Here is a 12,109-nt window from a genome sequence, read left to right as displayed (position 1 = left end):
CTACACTCTCCACAAACCTGTTTGATTGTCATTTGCAATTGGGGCGCAAAATACTGGTGACACAACCACTGATATGTCTTTATAGTTCCCAGGTGTGCTTCTTCCTCATGCACCTCTTCTGCCTACTGTCAGATCAAAGCATCTGGCATGACTACCTGGTCCACTGAGCTGAACTTTCTTTCCAAATAGGCCTGTCACAGCAGAACATTTGCGCAGACTTGCAGTTGATCCCAACCATAGAGAATCTTCTGGTAGAATGGAGTAAGCCTATTCAGCTCCCATTTTTGGACTAATGACCATCCTAATGGCTAATGAGTTGAAGGCCTGAATCTTTCTGTAGTTGCTGCACCCAATGCTTTTGGTATTCCTTAGCAACACAGCATGTACCCACATATCCCTATCATCAGATAATAATGAGTCGGTTACCTCCACTCCTCTCTTTCCTCATCACCTTGGGCCTCCAGGAGGAACTGTGATAAAATGTCAGCCAGCATTTCTTACAAAGTCGGTAGTGGAGTGTGACTATGAAAATTTTGCCAACCTAGCCACCCAGTGTTGTTCCAAGGTGCCAAGTTTGGGGGGCTGTAAGTACGCCAAGGGGTTTTTATTTATGTCCACATAAATCAATGCCATATATTCCACACATTTTTCTGTTACTGCCCAGACCACGTCCAACAGTTCCAACTTAAAAGAGCTATAGTTGTCAGGGTTCCTATCCGACTCTCGCAGGCTATGGCAACATAAGCAATCACCCGCTACTGCCCATCCTGTACCTGACCAAGAAACACCCCTAGACCTTGTAGGCTGCCATCTGTGTACAAGATGAAAGGTTTCTCAAAGTCTGGGCTTCCATGAGTGTTCTCTTCAAGTGTACAAATGCAGCTTCTTAGGGTTCCCCCGATGCCACTACCTGGGCCTTACTGGTAATGGTGACCCCCTGAGTAATGTATGGAGTGGTTCAGCGATTTGGCAAAGTCCTTAATAAAATATCAGTATAAACATGCAAATCGATGAATGTAATATCCGGCGCACTTATTAGTAATATGTGTAGGACTAAGAATCAGTTAACAGGTATTTTTTATTCATAAGAATGCATAAGCAAGAATAAATATATAATGAACATCAAATAAATATATAAGATAATCACAATAAATAATGGAATTAAAAAACTGATGTTGCCAGCAAATAAAAAATAAATCCTTCAAATATACTACAGACTCTATGTTCCAGGTATGATGGTTCTGTAGTAAAACAGTCACTATAGCTATAGCGTGAACTATGGCCCTCATTCAGACCCACTCGCGAGTGGCTGTCCGCTTGCAAGTGGGTCGATGGTCTGCACTGCGCATGCGCACGCCGGAGGGAGCTCCGTCCTGCGCATGCGCGAGACGCGCCGAGCGAAGGACTTTCCTTCGCTCGAAGTGTCTCATCAAAGGGGGCGTGCTGTCGATGTTGACTGACAGCACGCCCCCTTTGGTGGGCGTGTTGGGGGCGTGCCTGCCAGATGGAGGCGTTCCCAAGGGAACGCCTACCATCTGAAGCCGGCCCCACTGACATCACTAGTGATGTCAGTGGGAGTGATTTTGGCTCTGATAGAGCCAAAATCACTCCTGGCCTTGCGGTTGAAAACCTCAACCGCAGGCTGTTGCTCGCAGTGGCGATGGTCGCGATGGTCAAGACCATCGCGACCATCATCCTGCATGCTCGTATATGCTGTGGGTGGTGACCCACAGCTATACGAGCGTCCAGGAGGACGCTCCATATTAATGGAGGTGGGCCCTGATTCAGAGCGAGCGCTCTGGTCAGAGCGTCCGGCTCTGAATCAGGGCCTATGTGCGTGTTGCCAAAAAGGGATTCTATTTGGGCAGTATAAAGCATACACCAATGTCTGGGTATATGGAGGCTTTAAAAATATATACAACACTCACCCAACAGGGAATAAACTACACTCCCAACAGGATCCAAATCTGTGTGAAACTGTACAGCTGTGAGTTTGCCGATTCCCCCACCCATGGTACTGTGCTTGAGGCATGCATCTATATCAAGATACAATGTGGACCTTAAGTATTCAGATGTCTATATACTGTAGGCTTCCCAAAATTAAACTTACACCAAAGAGAAAAGTGGCAGGCCATAAGAAGCGACTGAATGTTCTCAGAAGCGGACCACGCTTCATGCACTGATTCGGAGGGGAGCAGACAGCGACACCCTGTACAGCGCTTATACTACAGCACTGGCAGCGCCGCATACCAGAACCCACAGGCTGGGAGAAGGATCGCAGGATTTATGCAGGTTACATACCTCTCACTATGGGTTCTACTATCTAAGGCAGGGGTGGGCAATAAGCAGCCCTCCAGTTGTTGTTGAAATACAAATCCCAGCATGGCCAAATAGCAAAACTGTATCAGGGCATGCTGGGATGTGTAGTTCTACAACAGCTGGGGGGCCGCTTATTGCCCACTCCTCATCTAAGGGATCAAGACTGACTTGGGTGAGTGCTGTATATATTTGCTATTTAATCCTGTGATCCCGGGAATCTTTTAGAACCTCTCCTCCCCCTCCCACACACACACACACACCTTCAGACCCAGGATTCTCCGTATTATCTCACCATCTGGTCTACTTCACTAGGAAATGGGTTTGATGCAAGAGATCCACCTACTTTTCCGGTGGTGAGGGAGGACTACCTGAAAAATGAGGAGCCTCTCGCAACTTCCGGGGGGTAGGCAGGTATGGTTAACTAATATAAGGAGAGTTTTATACTGTACATTACAAACAGATATGTATATGCAGCAGAGTGTAAATTGTGATCATATAAAAGCCGGTAGCAGCAGGTCAGACAGGTTTCACAAGCTTTATTTCTCATATCAAAGGACACTGATTCCTCAACATCACTTTCTTCTTCAGAAAGCACTGAATTCTACTGTACTTCAGCCAAATCAGCAATGATTCTCAGAGCTTCTATTGGGACATCTCCCTGACCCTGCTTTATTTAGTCAAACTGCCTTGGGTCAAAGTAGGTTAATCCTGAATGAAGCTTTCATTTACTTAAAAAGCCTTCTGTCAATACTCTGTACTGCTTGATCAATTACATCAGTGGTTCCCAAACTGGGTGCCTCAGGGCACTTGCAGGGGTGCCTCGGGTTGGTGGTCCAGTACCAAAAAAAATTATTTGTGAAAGGCAAAACCAGTGCTAATGACTGGCAATCATAAAATATGAGGACAAATAGATTTGCAGCCCTTTCCCCCATCACATAACTGACCCTGAGTGTGGCATATAGACACAATTTTTTATTTAATTTTTTCTGAATTTCTCAATAAGAAACTTTTGGCCTAGGGTTGCCATGGAAAAAATGTTGTTACTCTAGGGCGCCGTGATTTGAAAAAGTTTGGGAACCACTGAATTACATCATATACACTGTAGTATATCCAGGCACTAGTCTGCATATAATCTGACACTGGAGTCACAATGAAAACATCACATATGTAGAAATATAAAGTGAAACAATGATACAGGCAAGAGTTCAGCATAAAGAATAGCAAAAAACATCTGTCACATTGTCAAAAAAAAGAGTATGCAAAGCCAGCAGAAATGCGAAGTTGACGGTATGTTGACAAAAATTACAGGAAAAAATAAGGTTATATTAGAAAATACGATGCAGAAAACCTTGTTTCTCATCTTATCCCCCATCCGCCCCAGGGAGGTCCCCCCTTAGCATAACAAGGAGCTACACCACCAGTTACATCAGGGTAAAATACAGTAGGAGGATCACCAGCCATTTCACGTTGGTGGTACCAGAAGGTATGATGTAAACAGCTATGAATTTAGCATTTTACCTCCACCAAGTTCATACAGAAGAGATATAAAAGAGCTTGGCCTTAAACTACGTTTTTAGAATTGGAGATGTTGCCCATAGCAACCAATCAGATTCCAGCTATTATCTTTTAGAAGATACTAGTTAAATGTTAAGGAGAATCTGGAAGGTTGCTATGCTATGAATCTCTCAGCACAGAATGTACTCTGTGCTGAGAGACTCTGGGACAGTTGCCGTTGCCATTCGGACGGAGCACGAAGCAACAGAGCGGCTCCAAATCAGCAGCTCCACACCAGCTGATCACCTGTACCGACATCTCCCCGGTGCTTAGAAATTGGAGGTTCTACTCCATTAATAGGAGGTTACATTATTCCTCCACACGGCGACACTTACCATCGGAGTGGCATTCCGGACACTGCGCTTCGTTAACATCCAGATGTAAGCGGGAGTTGCATCAAACAGGTCTGCACAATACCACTGGTGTTTATAGCCTACATAGTAAAGCTATTGCAAGTGACCAGAATCATTCACTATTTTGGATCAATTGATACTGTTTTTTTCATCTATTTGGGACTTTTAACACACTTACATTATTGCACAGTGGTGCATGGATGATAATATACGTTACTTGGAGAAATACTCAGACAATTGATTTTATTTTTATCTACGTTGATTACATACATTTTACTGCAGTCTATTTCATCAATACCGTGGTCACCCAGTATGAGGTGCATGGTTCTAAATTGTCAATCTATGTATTAATGTTTACTCGCAGTGTCACTAGACTTCTTTTATTATTTTTAATATAATAAACATATCATTTGGTTTATCCAATTGCGATTACTTACATTGCTATTTTTGGTTCATTCCACTTGAGGGGTCAGCCACGCCCAGCGAGCTGCATACGGATTACCTATTTTTGTCTTATTTAAAACCACAGCACCCTTTTTGTGTTGTGTTTGTTTCTTTTGAGGAGAAGAGAAGTGCAAAATCCATATTTTGGGGTACAAATGTGGGGACTTGGTTCAGAACCCTTTGGACATCCCCCTAATGACTAATTAGGCAACAAATATCAAATATTCTAAATTTATGTAAAAAGTGTTGGAAAATGGGTATAAAGTACTGGGTCAGGTATTTTGGGGGGCTGTATGGATGGGACAGGTGTTTTTAGGATTGCAGGTGGCTGCAGCAGGTGTATTTTTTAATCTGCACTTTATACTAGTACCCATTTTAGTGTACCCTCAAATGAACTACAGCAATTATTTTTCCCAAAAGAAATTGCTTTCCATCATTTTTCCACATTTTATACATATAACAGCCCTTTACTAATTACTTTTATTAGGGTTATTAATACACTTCTATATTGATTCCCTGTGTCAGTTATGCTTTTTAGGGGGTACAGACTGATTTCCCCAAAAAAGCTGTCCTTTCGCTAGTTTCGCTATTTGCTGCATTCGCACATATGCATTTTTGCCTGTTTTGCAATTGAATAAGCGAAAAAGTGGGGACGCGCATTGTGAAAGCACGTGAAAACTTTGCTTCAAAACAGGCGAATGAGGTAAAAACATTGCGCTTTTTGCCGATCTCTGTTTTTTCGAGGCTAATTAAATACGGCCCATAGTCGAGATTCTGGATCCGATGCTCAAGATCTCTGAGGTAATAATCTCCACCCACTTCTACTCCTGAGTTTTTGCTTCTTATGATGGATTTACCCATTTCTAAATGTAAAAAGTTGCTCCTTACAAACCATCCCTTGCATCTGGAGATCGTCCGCCCAACCTACAATCTCTGGAGAATTGATTTGTACATGACCATGGAAGACCTTATAACCTCAGTCTTAGGCAAGCATTCTGAATTTACTGTGGTCAGGTATGACTGGCTGGGGTTTATAGAATCATACATTTATATTATTATTATTATTATTATTATTATTATTATTATCCTTTATTTATATGGCGCCACAAGTGTTCCGCAGCGCCTTACATAGTACATAGAACATAGAACTAATAGGTGAACAAGAAACAAGTAACATACAGTACATTACAGTACAGGACAAGGACACAACTTATATACATTGCTGAAATAGTGATTAAAGCACTCACAATAAGCTGCCGGGAATTGGCGGTCCCGTGTTAGGTGCCCTAATGGGGAGTAGAAAGTAGAAGAAAATGTAAAGAGAAGCACATGAAGGAAGAGGTCCCTGCTCGTGAGAGCTTACATTCTAAGGGGAGGGGCAGACAGACAGGCGTGACACAGAAGGGGAAGATGGGAAGGAAAGAGCATGAGGTGGGTTAGGATGAGTGCTGGAAGGCCTTGATGAAGTAATGGGTCTTGAGAGCCCATTTGAAGATTTGTAGAGAGGTGGAGAGTCTGATGGGGAGAGGGAGAGCATTCCAAAGGTAGGGAGCAGCACGGACAAAATCTCGGATGCGGGAGTGGGAGGAAGTAATCAGTTGGCAAGAGAGGCGGCATGCATTAGTTGAGCAAAGTGGGCGGGCGGGAGTGTGAAGGGAGAGAAGGTCAGAAATGTATGCGGGAGAGGATTTGGTGAGGGCTTTGTAGGCGAATGTAAGAACCTTGAATTGGCATCTGAAGGGGAAGGGGAGCCAGTGTAGGGCTTGAAGGAGAGGGGAAGCAGATGTAGAACGTCTGGAGAGGAAGATGAGCCGAGCAGCAGCATTAAGAACCGATTGTAGTGGAGAGAGGTGAGAGACTGGGAGGCCAGCTAGGAGAAGGTTACAGTAGTCCAATCTGGATATGACCAGTGAGTGGATGAGGGTTTTAGTGGCATCCTGGGTGAGGAAGGGTCTAATCCTGGAGATATTTTTTAGGTGAAAACGGCAGGACTGCGAGAGGTGTTGAATGTGCGGTTTAAACGAGAGGGAGGAGTCTAGGATAACTCCAAGACAGCGCACTTTGGGGCTAGAGGAGATAGTTGTGCCATCAGTAGATAATGAAATTGTGGAAAGTGATGTAGTGGAAGAGGGTGGGAAGATGATCAGCTCAGTCTTAGACATGTTAAGTTTAAGAAAGCGCTGGGACATCCACAAAGAGACAGCAGAGAGACAGTTGGAGATACGGTTAAGGAGCTCAGGGGTGTTGGGGTGACGAGGCTTCCTACCCCTGGATCACGGTATGCAAAACACTACTCCTGTGCTCTACCAATTCTCCTTACAGCCGGCTGGGAAGATAAGAAAAATCAACACATTCTGTGATGAATCCACTTAGCTCTCAGAGGCACATCCTCTTTGAGCTGTCTTTTATAAGTTCAGAAAACTGCTGTCTCAAACATTTGCCAAAAATGGTTTGACAGATAAGAATACATATGATTGATTTCACAAGTACATAGTATGTGTCAATGCATCTTTCAGTTTGTCGTTTTTTCAGTGTCCAGACTTAGTATCCTATTCTGGGATCCTTCAGCTGCTGTTGTCTTGTAACTGCTCGTTCAGTATACCGTAATGTGCTTCCATCTCATGATATTTGTGTAAAGGAAAATGGCTTTTTCTGATGAATCATACAGTATGTTTTAAAAAAACACTATAAATTATTATAGACTCTCACAGGGGTGAGCTCAGGGGTGGAAAGGTAAATTTGAGTATCATCTGCATAGAGATGATATTGGAGGTCAAAGGAGTTAATGAGTTCACCCAAAGAGGATGTATATAGGGAGAAAAGGAGAGGTCCAAGAACAGAACCTTGGGGAACTCCTACCTTTAGTGGAAGTGGAGGGGAAGAGGAGTCATGAGAGGACACAGTGAAGGAACGATCAGAGAGGTAGGAGGAAAGCCAGGAGAGGGCAGTGTCACGTAGACCGAGAGAGTAAAGGATTTGCAGGAGGAGAGGGTGGTCTACAGTGTCAAATGCAGCAGAGAGGTCAAGGAGAATGAGCAGAGAGTAGTGGCCCTTGGATTTGGCAGCAAGGAGGTCGTTGCTGACTTTCGTGAGGGCAGTTTCAGTGGAGTGGAGAGATCGGAAGCCAGATTGAAATGAGTCAAGGAGGGAGTGGGAAGAAAGAAAGGTGGTAAGGCGGTTGTAGACAATACGCTCAAGGAGTTTGGAAGCAAAAGGGAGAAGAGAGATGGGTCGATAGTTGGAAAGTATGCTAGGATCAAGGGTAGGTTTTTTAAGAATGGGGGAGACAAGAGCATGTTTTAATACAGAAGGGACAGTGCCAGATGATAGGAAGAGATTAAGGAGGTGAGCCAGATGGGAACAGGCAGAAGGAGACAGGTGGGAGAGGAGACGGGAAGGGATAGGGTCAAGAGTGGAGGTGGAAGGGGGGGAGGACCGGATGAGGGCCATGACTTCCTCTCCATATATATAAAATCAATTGCACCCCTCTTCTAGGGGCTAAGCATTTACAGTATGGGGTGTGATTATTTTTATTAACATATATTTACAGTGCCAGCATACTCCTCATAACATTACAGTAATATGTGTTATTTCATACAAAACAAGTTTTACTAATGAACACAAGATCATGCCCCCAAGATGGCACAATCACACCACTATGTGCAGCTTCTATAATGGGCCCTGTAAGGTCACATCCAGGCCCCTTAGTGTCAGGGACTGGCTGTTCTCTTGATGGACCTGCATGAAGTAAAATAAATTTGCAAATTCAATAAAATCACCGGAAGGAATGAATAATGAAAAAAGTAACAAATGTAACACAAATATATAATTAATGTCAATTGTTAGTGACACAAAACGTTTAGCTTACAATAGAAGCTGTGAAACAATCTTGCATTTGAATGAGAAATGGTTTCTCTACCCTCCCAGCATAAATCAAGATTGATGAATGTGAAAATGATGGGTCTGTTGGAAATATGAAATAGGTGCAGGGGTCTTTTATGGGCAAGGTTGATCATCAGACTTTACACTTAGAAAGCAGTAAAATTCTAACTTCCTTTAGTATTTTTCCACATATGTCCATTATTACTGCATTTATTGTGATTAGACCTTTAGTTCTGCATTGTATGTTGAGAGTTACCAATGAAATAAGTGTTTTCTAGCTGTATACTGTAGGTTGATAGAGAAAGCAGATATTGCCCACGATAAAATAGATAATCACACAGGAGTGATCAAACAAGATATATTAGTACATCTAAGTAGATAGTTGGTAGTAAAAATGAAAATATTACTACAGGTGTGAGCAAATTTAATTAGTCACTGGCGTAACTTGGGGGGCCAGCCGGCCCAGCAAGCAACCCCCTGCACCCTCTATAGCCAAGTAGAGCGCCTATGTCTTTTTTAATCAGGAGCCGGTTGCAAGCAAACAGGAACTCGCAGACCAGCAGCCAATCAGCAGTGGCTGCTGGTCCGCAAGTTCCGATTGGCTTGTTACCGGCACTTGATTAAAAATGACATCGACTTTCTTATAAGCTGGGAGGAGGCATGGCTATGATGACATCCCTGGACCACGGCCACACCTCCTCCCAGCTTCAGTGAGGAGAGATGGAGCGGCGCGTCGGACTTAGGAGGAGGTAAGTATTACAGGGCTGGGGCGGAAAATTTTGCTATGGGGCCCTCACACCTCTGGTTACGCCCCTGCAATTAGTTCAATAGGCAGTATTTTATTTCCTCACCCTGGTACAAAATTTCAACTCTGGGAATGAGATTACCCCAGTCATTGGGGTGGTGTAGTCATTTAAGTGCCAATTTTTGCCTACTCACATCTGACTAATAATACTAAATTAGTAGTAATATTGCACACACAACTACTCCTATGGCTAGGGCAGAGGTTCACAAACAGTTCAGGTTTTAGAGATATCCATGGTTGAGCACAGGTAGTTAAATCAAATTGACTGAGGTACTAATTAAGTCACCTGTAGTCAAACATGGATATCCTTAAAACCTGGACTTTTAGGGTGCCTTGAGGACCGAGTTTGGGAACCTCTGGGCTAGGGTGTTATTATATATATAATATGCAGTTTGAACAGAAACAAAACTGCCACAAATAGTCAGAATCCAAAGTATAAATTATTACCAGCTCACTGGGTTTCTAACAACCCTTTTAGCCCAGGCAATGTATATACTTTAACACATGGTTTGGGTTACTTTACATCCAACAGAAATAAGCCCTAGTCACAGCTAAATTAAATACAGCACCAAAGCCATGTTAGAAATATGGCAGAGGGACAGTAATAATAATTTAGTTGCTGGTTGTGAAGATTTCTATCCATAGACAGACTATTGGGTAGATTTACTAAAACTTCTTAAAAGGAAAAGTAAGGTATTGTCCATAGCAACCAATGAGATTCTGTCTATCATTTTCTAGCATGTACTAGATAAATAATAGCTAGAATGTTATTGGTTGCTATGGGTAAGTCTACCCCTAATGGGTCTATTTACTAAGGGGAGAAAAGGGGAAAAAATGCTAAAGGCAGAGAAAATCTCTGTACGTACCGCTTCTCAGTATGCACTAAAGGGATTTTCCCTGCCAGTGCTAAGTGCAGGCTACAGTATCGCACTGCACCTGGTGCACTTAGCGCTGTCATAGACACCTATGGCAGCGCTAAGTGTCTCAGGTATTACTAAGGGGAGAGGTCACTTACCGTTGGGAATCTTCTCCAGCGTTGATACTGCCTCCTGTAGTTGCCGATATCTGCTTCTCCTTACTGGAGAGGCAGGACTTGAGCTGTGTCAGTTTGACCGTTTGTAAATAAAGTTTGTTGAAAAAAAAAAGTCGATATTGCAGGCAGAGAAAATCCCTTTAGTACATACTGAAAAGCGGTATGTACAGGGATTTTCTCTGCCTTTAGCGTTTTTCCTCCTTTTCTCCTATTAATAAATAGACCAGGGATTCCCAACCACGGTCATCAAGGCACACTAACAGTCCAGGTTTTATGGATAGCCATAGTTGAGCACAGGTGACTTAATTAGTACCTTAGTTATTTTGATTCAACCATCTGTGCCTAAACATGGATATCACTAAAACCAGGACTGTTATTGTGCCTTGAGGACCGAGGTTGGGAATCACTGAAATAGACCCTTTAGTCTTGAACACAGCTATTTATATTAGTAATTGGTAATCACACAATACCACATTGTACTGCAGCACTGTACAACAGAATACATTTACAAATGATAAACAATAAGCATGCAAATAAACAATTGGTATAAAGCTTGCAATGTCACAGAATAGGCGACACATGATTAAATGAGCATTCTGTACCCATTCACAAAAATGATATAATGTACAAGAGTATGCACAGATATGTAGACTAGAGACACAATCTACCCGCCAGAGAATTTATAAGATTATTGAGCCATAGAATTGAAGAGACGAGTGGATGAAGGCGTTATACAACAATTTTCTGAAAATGAACTTTATTAATGGATGAAGGTGTTATGACTTAGGGATCATAGTAACAATGTTATTTTAAATGTTGGTAGTGTATTTACTGATATATTTTGTGGATAAAAGTGCTATGTCCAACTCATGTCAAATGCCAAATTTATCTTTAACTGTAACTGTCTTCTAAGTATAACATAACACCTTCATCCACTCACCTCTTCAATTATTGTTACTGTCTTCATTAACAAGACAACTACTGTATGATCACTATATTAAGGGTTCTCTTGTATCCCTGAAATGTTAGATCTACAAATAAAACAAAAGTACTGCAATTTAACTGTGGGGTAAATTTACTAAAGTGAGAGTTTTTAGAAGTGAGTTTTAGAAGAGATGTTGTCCATAGCAACCAATCAGATTCTACTTAACATTTAACTAGCACCTTCTGGAAGATAATAGCTAGAATCTGATTGGTTGCTATGGGCAACATCTCTTCTAAAACTCACTTCTAAAAACTCTCACTTTAGTAAATTTACCCCTGTGTCTTCACTAGGTGTGGTAGTCGGTATGAATGAGTTTCCTGAAGGAAGAGATATTGGACCAGGTATGTAGTCAGGAAGCCGATTGTCGAACTGTCGACTGCTGGGTTCCCGACTGTCAAATCCCGGCAGGGGTCTAATGATAGGCGTCGAAATCCCGATGCCTATCATTAGCCCTACGCCGGGAGCCCGGCGCCCGGCATACCGAACGAAGGTAAGCTGGGTGACGGGTGCGGACAGCCATGCGCAGGGGGGAGGGTTAGTTTAGGGACTCCCAGGGGGGACTTAGGTCTAGGCACCCCCCAGGGCGGGTTAGGTTAGGGGAAGGGAGGGTTAGGGTTAGGCACCCCCCCGGGAGGGCTAGGTTTAGGCTGCGGGGGAGGGGGGGGTTAGTGTTAGGCACTTACAGGGGGGAGGTTAGGGTTAGGCACTAGGGGGGAGGTTAGGGTTAGGCACCC

The sequence above is a fragment of the Taudactylus pleione genome, unplaced genomic scaffold, assembly GCF_031769625.1.
Source record: "Taudactylus pleione unplaced genomic scaffold, aTauple2 ptg000214l, whole genome shotgun sequence".
Classification (NCBI taxonomy): domain Eukaryota; kingdom Metazoa; phylum Chordata; class Amphibia; order Anura; family Myobatrachidae; genus Taudactylus; species Taudactylus pleione.
The sequence above is the reverse complement of the archived record's forward strand: the minus strand, read 5'-3'. Positions refer to the sequence as shown.